Genomic DNA, 12,510 nt, shown 5'->3' on the forward strand with positions numbered 1-12,510 from the left:
TACATTTATAGATTTTTGAATATTGAACTATTCTTGCTGCCCTGAGATGAATCCGACCTAATCATGTTGTATGATCTTCTTGATGATTTGCTGTATTCTATTTGCTAGAATTTTGTTGAGGATTTTTGCATCTATGTTCTTGAAGGAGATTGGCCTGTAGTTCTCTTTCTTAGTCATGTCTTTCCCTGGTTTTTGGTATCAGTATAATACATGCCTAGAATCATTTTGGGAGGATTGCTTCCTTTTCAATTTCATTGAAGAATTTGAGGAGCATAGGGATTACATCTTCTGTACATTTCTTGTAGATCTCAGCTGTGAATCCATCTGGCCCTGGACTCTTTTTTGTCAGTAGGTTTTTTATTACAGCTCGTATTTAACTGGCTGTTATTGGGCTATTGAGAGTGGTTATATCTTATTGACTCAGCTTTGGTAATTTGTACCTTTTTTGTCCATTTCATCTGTGTCTTCTATTCGGTGAGAGTAAAGATTTTAAAAGTAGCTATTGATAATCTTCTGAATTTCCACTGGGTCTGTGGTAATTACTCCCTTTTTATTCCTTATTGCTAGTATTTGAATTTTTTCTTTCTTCTTTTTGATGAAGTTAGCTAGGGGCTTAGAAATTTTATTTAATCTTTCAAAGACCAAGCTTTTTGTTTCGTTAATTCTTTGAACTGTTTTCTTCATCTCAATTACATTAATTTCTGCTCTAATCTTTATGATTACTTCCAGTCTGTGGTCTATGGGTTTGGTGTGCTCTTCTTTTTCTAGTTGTTGAACGTGCAGCATTAGGATGTTTATCTGTTCCCGTTCTATTTTCCTAATGTGTGAGTTCACAGCTATGAATTTCCCTCTGAGAACTGCTTTCATTGTATCACATAATTTCTGAATAAGTTGTATTTGAATTTTCTTTGAATTGTAGATATTGTTGAATTTCTTGTTTAATTTCATCTGTGACCCATTGGTTGCTAAGTAGGGTGTCATTTAATTTCCTTGCATTTAGGGTGTTGTTCTGTTTTCTTTTTTCATTATTTCCAGATTCATTGTACTGTGGTCTGATAATACGCCTGGGATAATTTCTCTTTTCTTGCTTATACTTAAGCATGATCTATGGACCAGTACGAAGTCTATTTTAGAAAATGACCCATGTGCAGCTGAGAAAAATATGTATTCAGCTCTGTTTGGGTGGAACACTCTGTATATGTCCACCAAGTCCATTGGTTTCAAGCTCTGGTTCAGTTCTGTTATTTCTTTGATAAGTTTTTGTCTGGTTGACCTATCTTTTGGGAATAAGGGGGTGTTTAGGTCTCCTATTAAGATTGTGGTATGGAATATTAGATTTTTCATGTCCACTAAGATTTGCTTTATATATTTGGGTGCTCTCGTGTTTGGTGCATACATATTTATGAGTGTTACCTCTTCCTCTTGAATTTTTCCCCTAACCAGTATATAATGGCCTTCTTTATTTTGCTTGGTCATTCTTAATTTTAAGCTGAGACTGTGTGAGAATAAGATGGCTACCCCTGCTTTTTTCTGAGGTCCTGGTGCGTGTAGTATTGTTTTCCTTCCTTTGACTTTCAGCCTATGAATGTCTTTATGAGTTAAATGTGTTTCTTCTATAAAGCATATTGTTGCATTTTGTTTCCTAATCCACTGTGCCAGTCTATTTCTCTTAATTCATGAATTGAGAGCATTTACATTGATGGTTAGAATTGAGAGGTATTGCCTCAAGATTGACATGTTATTTGCCTATTGTCTTTTACTTCTTTTTCTCCTGTGTTTATTTGATTGTCCTATATAGTTGGTTGCTTCTGATCTCATTTGTGTAGTCCTGATCATTTTCGTTCCACTCTAGAACATCATTCTGGAGCCTTTATATGGTTGGCTTTGTCACCATGAAATTCTTTAGTTGTTCTTTGTCATGGAAGTATTTCACTTCTCCATCAAACTTGAAAGAGAGTTTTCAGGGTATAGTAGTCTGGGATGGAATTTGTTTTCATAGAGGACTTGAAGTACTCTGCTCCATGGTCTTCTTGCCTTTATGGTTTGTGAAGAGAAGTCAGCCATATTTCTGCTGGGTTTTCCTTTGAATGTGATCTGCTTATTTTTTCTAGTGTCTTTCAGTATATTATTCTTGAGCTGAATTTCTCAGATCTTGACTATTATTTGTCTCGGTGTGTTTCTAATGGGGTTGAGGTTACTTGGCGTTTTGTGTGCTTCAGTTTCCTGAATGTCAGATTTTTCCTCATATTTGGGAAGTTTTCTGCTATTACTTCTACCCATATTTTTTAATGTCATTTGTATTGACTCCTTTCTCACTGATGCCTATTAGTCTCATATTTTTCATCTTTGCATCATCTTGCAGGTGATGGATTATTTTTCCTGCATCCTAATTGTTTTTAAGAGTTCCTTTCTTACCTTTTCACTGGCTGCACCAGCGTCTTCAAGATCTGAAACTCTGTCTTCACTTTCACTTAAACAGTTTTGCAAGCTTGTGATTCAGATTTTAATTTCCTCTATATCTCTTTGACTCTGCTTCTTGTGATCTATTTCTTTCCTGTATTGCTCATTCAAGGAATCCATCATTTTTATATTCTCCTCTTTTTTTATCAAAGTCTTCTTTTGAAGCAGTTATTATTTTACTGCAGTGTTTTTTTCAGATTGGGTTTCCTCCCTATGTTTCTGTATTTGATTCTTTACTTTAGATGCTGTGAGTTCAGGGAATTTCTTTTTATTTCAGAAAAGAATTCCACTCTGAGTTCCTCTATAACTTTCTGCTGTTGCTTATTTACCATCAACGCTATTAATTCATGCATTTCAGATGAGCTAGTGTCCTCTGAACTTGTCCTGGGTGGGCATTGGGTTTCCTCCATATGTTTTTGCATTTGATTCTTTATACAGATGCTATTAATTCAATGATTTTTTTTCATTTCCAGTCAGAATTCCTCTATACCTTTCTGCAGTTGTTTATTTATTTCAGAAGCCTTTGATTCATTGATTTCAGCTGGGTTATTCCCAATTTGTTTTATGTTAGTGTCTTTTGCACTTGTTATCAATGGGCTTGGGGTCTGAGATTGCATTTTGCTCCTTCTTATTGTCATTTTGTGCAGCACTGTCTTCTTACCTTTGTTGTAGAGATTTGGTGCAGTTTTAACCTTACCACCTACTGAAATTCAGGTGCAGAGCTACAAAGTTTGGATTTATCCTGCTGTGCCTGGCTTGGGTGTGGCTGCTGTGCTCAGTTCCTTCCTGCTACCGCCCTTGGGAGTGATCCTTTTTTGGTCCTCTGGCAAGGTGTTCTGCTCCTGAACTAGCTGAGAGGCCTTGTCCTGTACTCTCTCCGCAGGGATTGCCACTGAAGGTTTTTACCCCAGGCCTGTATGCTGAGTCTGGAGGGGACAAGTTGGAGTAGGGGGAAGAGGAAGCTCTCCCACACACTCTCCGGGCCTGGGCTAGGACTGGATCTATGGGTCCCCAGAATGTGGCAGAAATTCTCACTTGGCGGCCTGGGTGGGGGGTGCTGCAGAGTGGTGATGGGGGTCCCAAGTGTGTGGGAGAGGGTGTCATCCACGCTACACCTCGGCTTGGACTGGCAGGTCCCACAGGTGCAGGATAGCAGAAATCTCTCCTACACACTCACTGGGCCTGGGCTAGGACTTTATCTGGGGGTTCCCAGAACGCAGCAGAAATTCTCACTGGGCGGGTGCGTTGGGGGGGTGCTGCGGAGTGATGGCAGTGAGATTATAGAGGGGTGGAAGAGGGTCTCACCTGCGCTGCGCGTGTGCTGGAACCAGCAGGTACCACCGCCGAAGGGTAGCAGAAACCTCTCCCACACACTCACCGGGCCTGGGCTAGGACTGGATCTGGAGGGATTAGTTCTTAGTACTAGGTAAGTAGTGAACGTTCCCATCCTCATGAAATTATATTCTGGGAAGAAGATAAAAGACAGTGCGAAATAAAAATAGTAAATATATTTTGTGTAAGATAATGGAAAGAAGAAGTAAAGGCATTGAGTTAGGTATATGTCTATCTATGTTTCTGTGTGTGTGTGTGTGTGTGTGTGTGTGTGTGTGTGTGTGTGGTTGAATGGGAGTGCTTAGAGAATTTTGAATACATATACCATGAATGAAGGATATGTTCAAGGTAATGGATATGGTAACAACCTCAGTCCAATCATTACCACTGTGAACATGAATGAAAATATCTCGCTACACCTCCTAAAGTTGTGTAATTATGAAGTATCAGTCAAAAATTGAATTCAAAAAATAAGCTATATAGATAATTGAAAGTAAAGCAGTTCAGTGTGGTCCTATTAAGTGGAAATCCCTGAGGCAAGACTATGTTTGTCATGTTGGAGTAAGGTTAAGGAGGCCATGGTGGCAAGAATGGATCGAGTAAGCAGGAGTGTTATAGGTGATGAACCCAGAGAGAACATAGGGATGTAATCATATTGGGTCTTTTAGGCCCTTCTAAGGATGTTGCCTCTTACTCTGAATTAGAAAAGTCACTGGAGAGTTTTGAGCAGAGGAGTGACATATTTTGACTTATCTGGCTCCTATGTCATAACTGCCTAAATGGAAGTAGAAAGACCATCAAATACTGTAGTGATAAAATAGCCAAGAGACAGATGATGGTGGTTGAGATCAGAATGGAAAAAGTGACAGTAGTGAGAAGCAGCTGGATACCCTGAAAGTTGGAAAACAAAGCTGGAAAAGTTTGATATGGATTGAATTTGAATGTGAGAAAAAGAGAGAAGGTAAGAAATATTCTAGAGTTTTTACCGTTGGCACCTGGAACATATGATACCTGTTTACTGAGATGGTAAATTCCCCCAGATCAAGGTACATTAATTAGGAGGAATGTATAAGCATATGAAATGTGGGAACTCCTAATATATATCCAGGTGGGGATATGGAGTATGTAGGTAGAGACATAAATCTAAAATTCTGAGGAATATTGTAAGACACAAATCTGGGACATGTAACAATAATCACTGTAATTTCCTTTTCCTCTGCACAGCCTTAAGTGTCTATTGTTTATTCCCTCTCTGCTTTCTCTCTGCACATTTCATTTGACTTTGTCTATGGGCTCCAACTTCCTTTCAGACTCCTGATTCTTTATCTTTACCTTATACATATCTTCTTCCTGATCTCTAGAACTGTATTTTCATTCATCTACCATACACTCTTTCTACATATATTACATATATTACAGCTTCCAAAATCTCTAGAGTAGAATGGATAATCTGCCCCTAAAATAATGCTAGATTTCTTATGTTTTGCCTTGTGTAATAGTAGTCTAGCTATTCAACTTGCATATGTTTTCTTTCTCTTTCCAAACCTACTGAGGTATGGGTAAAATTGGCTTCCAAATTTTGTGAATTCCACTTCAAAATTTGCTCTCAACTATTCCTTTTTCTTCATCCTTTTGTTACCTGACTCCAAAACGTTTTTTCACTAGGGAATTGTGACCTTCTTTTCTTAGTTCTCCCAGCCATTTATACATTATTATTTTAACTTTCACACTGGCCCCAGAATTCTGCTTCTTAAAATAAATCTTCTTGCTTCCCTTTGCTACTAGCACTTTTTTTTACCCTTCTGAAGCTTGATGGACAATATTTGAATATGTGATATTGTCCCAAAATCATACCCTAATTTTTCCACATGTATAAACAAATTAGTAAAATGTATTTTTTCTCCAGGGAGAAAAAATAAATGGCATCTTAAAATTTGCTTGTGTCTGTTTATTTAGGAGACGATCAGGCACATGAACTTCATAAAAGCCCCTTAAACATTGTGTTCATGAATGCTATTAATTCTCAAAATATTTTTGGAAATCAATTTCTAGAATTACAAGGGAATCATTTCTTATTAACATCAGACTTTTAATTTATTTTATAGCAACACCTTTTTGCTCAGCAATAGTACTCAGGAACTGCTTATGAATTGGATAAAACAATCAGATATTATTCACTAAATGTCCCTGGATTATTTCCAAAAATTAAAAAGATGTGAGTTTCCTGCCTTGAAGCTATGCTAATGGAACCCAGGTTTAAAATATAACCATGATTAATTTGGAGGTAACTTATAATATATTTATAACATATTTTATTCATAAATATTAAAGATACAAATAATCCAAAAATAATTCAACATTATAAATTTAATGCAACTTATTTTTAGTCCATCCTATGCAGAATAAACCTTCTAATTCACCATAGTATTAAAAGGTTTAGGGGGCCGGGGAAATAGCTCAGTAGAATAAGTGATTGCATGGCAAGTGCAGAGTCCTGAATTCAATCCCTGGTACCACAAAAAGAAAAAAAAAGGTTTTGGTATGTTTAAAAACCCAATTCATTAACAACTTTAGGTAAATTTCTTTTGGCACTACTAGGAAATTCTTCTGACTCTTCAGGAAAGAATTGCGTGTTACAAGACACTTGCATTTTGAATACTGCTGAAACCCAGTCTTCTCAGTTGATTACAGAATATAAAGAACCTTCACCATCCTACAACAAGATCCTATAAAACCTACTATGTGAAACCTTGAGACTCTGGCCAGGGAGTGGCATGATCCCTATGGATCTAAAAGCTTCATGATAGTAGCTGTCTGCTTCATTTTCTGCCATCTCTGTGAGAGTAATTAGAATGTTTCTAGCTTTCAGAGATTGCACACAAAGGGAGAGATTTGGAACCATGTCATTGGTGACTTACTGATGTGGAAAATTATCTTGTGATGTAGCCCAGTAGCCATTTCAGTCTTACCCAGTCCTGTAATCCTGAATTGGACTCTATGAGCACAAAATATATGCTTTAAAATGCCCCTACTTGTGATTTGGTGATGAGAAAAGACTCTACAATTAAAGAAAAACTTACAAGAATCCCTAATGGAAAATTATAGGACACCAATGGACTTTTATTCATTGATAAATTCAGTGTTATGGTACCTAAAATTAAAATAAATGAGAGAAGTTTCCCTTACTTGGTTTAATGGAACCATTAATGCTAGCAACAGCATCCATTATATTACTTTTTAATTATGTTTATAATTTTCATTTTCTGTGCATCTGCATCATTCTCATGAAACTTTTAAGGGATATTCACTATAGAATTAAATTAGTGTTTATTGTTGAAAGCAGAGTTATTTTGATAAATGAATATAATCATCATTTAACTTAATTTGTATCTGTGTGATTCCAATAGTCTTCTAATTTGATAATTTCATGGTTTTATTCAAAGCAAAATACTAATTTGTTTTCTATGTATAAATCACTAATTCAAGTACTGTGCTGAAAACATGCAGGATATATAGGTGTTAGTGAGGATTATGAAAATTTCATCTTTCCATTTATACCCTAGCCCACAAAACATTAAAGTGATTTAAGCAGTCTTAGACATTGGTCAGGAACAGATAATTTGTGTTTTTGCTCTGCCCCTTTCACCAGGCAGGAAAACTTATGCCAATCCTGACTTCTTTGTGTTATAGAGTGGATTTTCTTATTCTTGAGACCAGCCATGTCTGAACTCCCAGCAGCCAATACCTACATCTCAACCTGGAGATGGCAGCCACATGTTTATAGAGCTGTCAACCACTTTGTGTTTCTCTGATGTTTGTGAACTACCATACCACTTACCTTGTATCAGAACCCAAGTTTTGCAGTTTGGGGTTTACATTGTATCTCCTATTGGTCACCATTTAGTTTCTCCTATAGCTTGAAATAGCTTTTCTCCCTAGAATGAAGTGACACTTATTGTAAAAAATGTCACAAATCAAGAAATAATTGCTCTTAATATTTTTAGCATTTCCTTTGATCATATTTTTGTGAATAGTTTTTGACTATTTTTCTTTTATGTATTTTCATGTTATTAACAATTGAAAATACTTTTAGATTTCATTGTTCTTTGAAAAATGCTTAGCACAATTTTATTTAAAAAAAAGAAATGTGCAGATACTTTCAATGAAAAAGGAGGGAGAAAATAATTCCTTGAAATACATGGTGGCTTACTAAACAATGAATCAAAAAAATACCCTCATGGCTCCAGCCAACATTTTATGCTATGGCCCTTCTGTCTGTCATCAGTATTCATTCAAAGAGATGAAAACTATTTCAATTAACTGGGAAATCAGTTCTCCATTCAAAGCAGTGTTTGTGTGTTTTAAATATCTTCTGGTATTCAGCATTGTACTTAGCTTCATCAACTCTCTAATTATGATGCTCATTACATCATTCCATGTCTAGTCAGGATTTTCATGCCACAGAGCATTTACAACAAGTAGGATGGATCTATTCAAACACCTTTGAAGACTGTAACCTCCATTATGAACACAGAGTTACTCATACAATTCTTGAAGGTTTTTGTTACTCTATGTTGCAAGTGTTATAGATCTAGTGAAATTGTTTTAGTTATTTAACTTCAACTTTGTCACACTCCTTTTAAAATAATATTTAAATGGAACAAATTCCCTTAGGATAACCAAATACAACTTTCATCCTGAGATATTTCAAGTAAATAATAGAGAACTAATAATTATTTGCATTTACAAGGACCTGTTTCATATTGAAGTAGAAATGCTAGAAAGACTCTACTGTCTTTAGTTGTGAATCAAACAATTGACCTATCCTTACACGAATCTGGTGTTCCAACTCAAAGCTGTCACCCTGAGGCCTGTGCTTCCTGTACTACCATGTAATGGACACATATTACCTTACAAGGAAATTTCTGGCAGCTCTTCACAGCAACCTAATTTCAGCTTTATCCTCTCCAATATCTTTATCAGTAGCTTTGATGAAGGTATAGATAACATTCTTATCAAATTTGCCAATGACACTAAGCAGGGAGAAATAACTAATAAAATAAAGAAGACTGTCAGGAGCCAAAAAGTTTTCATTAAATTGGACTCAGAATGTTGCAAAATGAGATATAAATGTAAGGTACTATACTTCAGTTCAAAAGAGAAGTAAACCAAAATGAAAACCAACTGACTTAGACTGGACCTCTTAGAAACAGATTGTAAGATAGTTAGTCAAAGGTTTTTAAAGGCTTTTTTCCCATGAAATGAGTGTGGGAGGGTATAAGAGAAGAAAGATTGAACAGAAGAGAGACACCAGACTAAAATGAACTGAGTGATCAGCAGGTTCTTAGGGGAGGTGCATAACTTAGAGAGTGAAATTTTCTCCTGGCAGGCAGTTGTGATTTGGTAGCAATCAGTAGTCTCACCAGCTATGGAATAGGTTCTTGGAAGAGAAACAGTATATTCCCCATCTCAGTGTTACCTGAGTAGTATTTTTTAATGCCCTGAGCTCAGCTTTTCACTCATTCATAAGCCTACAGCTGGGGATAGAGTTCAGTGACATAAACAACTGCCTGGCAAGTAAAGAGTACTGGGTTTGATCCCCAGTACCAAAAAAACCCAAAACAAAACAAGTACAAGCCTACAAATTTGCCATATTACCCAAAGTGCTATTTGACATTTGACTCTACTCGGACATTTTTATACTCTTCTTTTGGAACTGTCATTTTCACCTCACATTGTGTTAGAATGTAGGAAATGTTTTCGAGGAAGCTACATAGATTGTTCTCCGTGTGGTAGTGCATGCCTATAATCCCAGCATTGGGAGGCTGATGTATGAGGATTGCCATGAGTTTGAAGCCTGCCTGGGTTACATAGTGGGTTCAAGACTAGCCTGAACTGCATAGCAAGACCCTGTCTCAAAAAAAGAAACAAACACATAAACAACAAAGATACATAGATAGGAGGAGGGGGAAAAGAAAACATTAATTCTTCAACTCAACGTATTTAATTAGTATTGGATCATTCTTTTACACATAGAGGGCAGAAGGGAAGCTGTTTAGAATTGATGGAGATAATTTGGGATACTTTCAGTAAGAGAAACTATAAATAACTATAGTTTCTATATAATTAGATAGCTATAAATAACAGTGATAAACAATAGAGTCTGTTATAATTGCTAGAATCTGCTAATAAGTTTTTTCTTCCTGAAACAAATTCCATTAACCCTCCTTGATATTCTATCCATGTCAACATTTTACTTTATTTTATTTTTTATTCATTTTAATGAGAAAAATAGCAATGAAATAGTTTTAAAACAGATTAGTAGGACAGTTACAATAATTAATGCATTGCATATTGTTGTCTTCATAGTCGTTATTCAGAGGACAAGATGCAGACATGATATCTTGTCTAAACAATATTAATACAAAACTTTCTTCTCATTGCACTAATAGAAGGTAGCTGTATATGTATCCCAACTATTTTGTATATACATATATATTTTTTTCCACTGCAAAATGGTCCTTTATTTATATCCCCCTTTTTTGTTTTGCTTTGTCAAATGTGTGTTCTGTTGTTGTTAGTGAAGTTGTATTTGGAGAAGTCTTTAGAGGACTTTTTCATATTTGATGCCAGTTCAAAGATTACAGGTACTTGAGTTCAGCAAAATAACTGAATATAGTCAAATAGTCCACAATAGTAGTGAGTTACCAGCACATCTAGCGATTGTCTGAAGTTGCTGACTTGAGCCTTTTACAGCTCAGCATATTAATCGCTTCTCGGCCTTTTGGCTAAGATCAAGTGTAGTATATGTTCTTACACATCAACATTTTAATAGCATAGGACTAAGTCATAGTTGTGCCTTTCTGCCACACATAAAACATATAATTCACACCCTATTGATTACTTTTAGCCCAATTCTTAGGTTGCTTCTTGTGACAGAAAATCTTATTCTGGCAGGTAGGCAATTCCAGAGAAACATCCAGTCAGTTGGTGTATGAGAATATGCTCCCCATGGTGAATAGCTCTAGCCAACCAATCTCATTTGGAAACCATTCATGATGGATAGATCTGGTCTGTTCTGAGAATAGACTAAAACTCTTCAATAAAACTGAAAACCTGTTGAAACTCTGAAGTCTAACAGGATCATTTAGAGTCCTTAGTAAGTCAGTGACCTCAACTCATACTTAACTACAAACCCTTCACTAATAGAGGAGGCTAGCTTGCCAGGGCTGAGTTTTTTTGCTGGTGTATGCTCTGCTTGTCATCTAACAAGTGGGAAGTGAGACTTCTCTCTAACTAATCTATATTCCAAATAAACATAACATTTTATAGGTTGGAGTCAACCTTATCTAATTCTGTGTTGCTTACTTGCTTCAATATTGAAATGTCTATAACTTAGAAAGTGATACAAAGGCACAGAGATTCTGTGACTATTCCAAGCTCCAAATACCAATTTATGTTCATTCTGACATAGAACTTCTATTTTTCCTTGCAAAGCAAACATCTTTATTATGTTGATTTTAGCATCGTACAATCTGTACTTAATTTGGGAAGTATTAAAGAATAATAATTAAGATGTATGAAAATTCAATCAATTAATTTTGTAGACTTTCACAACAGTAGCTTCCAGATAAACTGAGAAATAGTCATAATTCCATGTCCCTACCTCTCTCATCTTTATCTCCTTATTATTTTGTTACTGTTTATGATTTTTTGTCAGTTGTAGTCATGCCTGTTGTTCTTTCGCATTGTCTTATGAAATGAATTTAGAATGACTTACTTGCCTAAACAAATAACATATGAATGGCAAGTACAACTTTCCTATGTGCTCCCTACCTACTTATCTTTTTCAACATTCCTTGCTTTTGTGTGTGTGTGCATATGTGTGTGTGTGTGTGTGTGTGTGTGTGTACTTTGTCAGGTACAAACTAAGAAACTACTAAATCTATAGGAAATATATCTTTAGCTTGATAATATAGGAAACAGTAGTAAACTTACTGATTTGAATGTGTGGAAAAAATCTGTACCAGGGGGCAAGGAGACAGCTCAGTAGAATAAGCACTTGCCTGACAAGTGCAAGGGCCTCAGTTCAATCCCCGGTTTCACAAAAAATAAATAAATAAATAATTTTAAAAATCTGTACCTTCCAGGACCTGTATACTTCAATGAACAAAGTTTGATACAATTAGAAGCTGTGTAGAATTTCAAAAGTATTTTGATCTACTAGTGTTGTTGTGATTTCCAAAAATGTCAAACAACTGGGGACTTCACCAGCACTATAATAGTATAGGTAATCATACATGATCTTAGGGGAAAACTGAGCTGCTTTTCGACAGCCAAGTAGAAGAAAAGATAGGTAATGTGCTCTAGTACAGGAAATATCTATTCCTTCCTTCTACAAGAATGAATTATGAACTGATTGATCTCAGTTTTCCTAGTTGATTATTCTAAGGCCCAAATTATCAGTTACATTTAGGAGGCAACATTAAATTCAGTGTTTTTAATTTAAACAAATAAAGCAAACAATAAAAATTATACAGAATTTCAAAACGAGATGATAGGAAATTATAATAGTTGTTATATTGCATATAGTTATCTTCAAAGCAGTTGCTCACATTACCAGATACAGGCATGCAAAATTGAGCAAATGATATAAGCACTATTCCTTTCAATGAACTCATAGAAATTAGTGGTACAATTATCTTAGCTATCTTATGA

At 35.7% G+C, this 12,510-nt stretch overlaps 1 protein-coding gene and 1 pseudogene across 3 annotated transcripts in view; both read left to right on the forward strand.

Moving 5' to 3' along the window:
* The window catches only part of Dmd (dystrophin), a 1,613,500-nt gene that overhangs the window by 986,439 nt on the left and 614,551 nt on the right, over positions 1-12,510 (forward strand). The window lies entirely within an intron of this gene.
* LOC111816821 lies at positions 10,561-10,709 on the forward strand (annotated as a pseudogene).

Source organism: Octodon degus, unplaced genomic scaffold (assembly GCF_000260255.1).
Source record: "Octodon degus isolate 3935 unplaced genomic scaffold, OctDeg1.0 scaffold00041, whole genome shotgun sequence".
Taxonomy (NCBI): Eukaryota; Metazoa; Chordata; class Mammalia; order Rodentia; family Octodontidae; genus Octodon; species Octodon degus.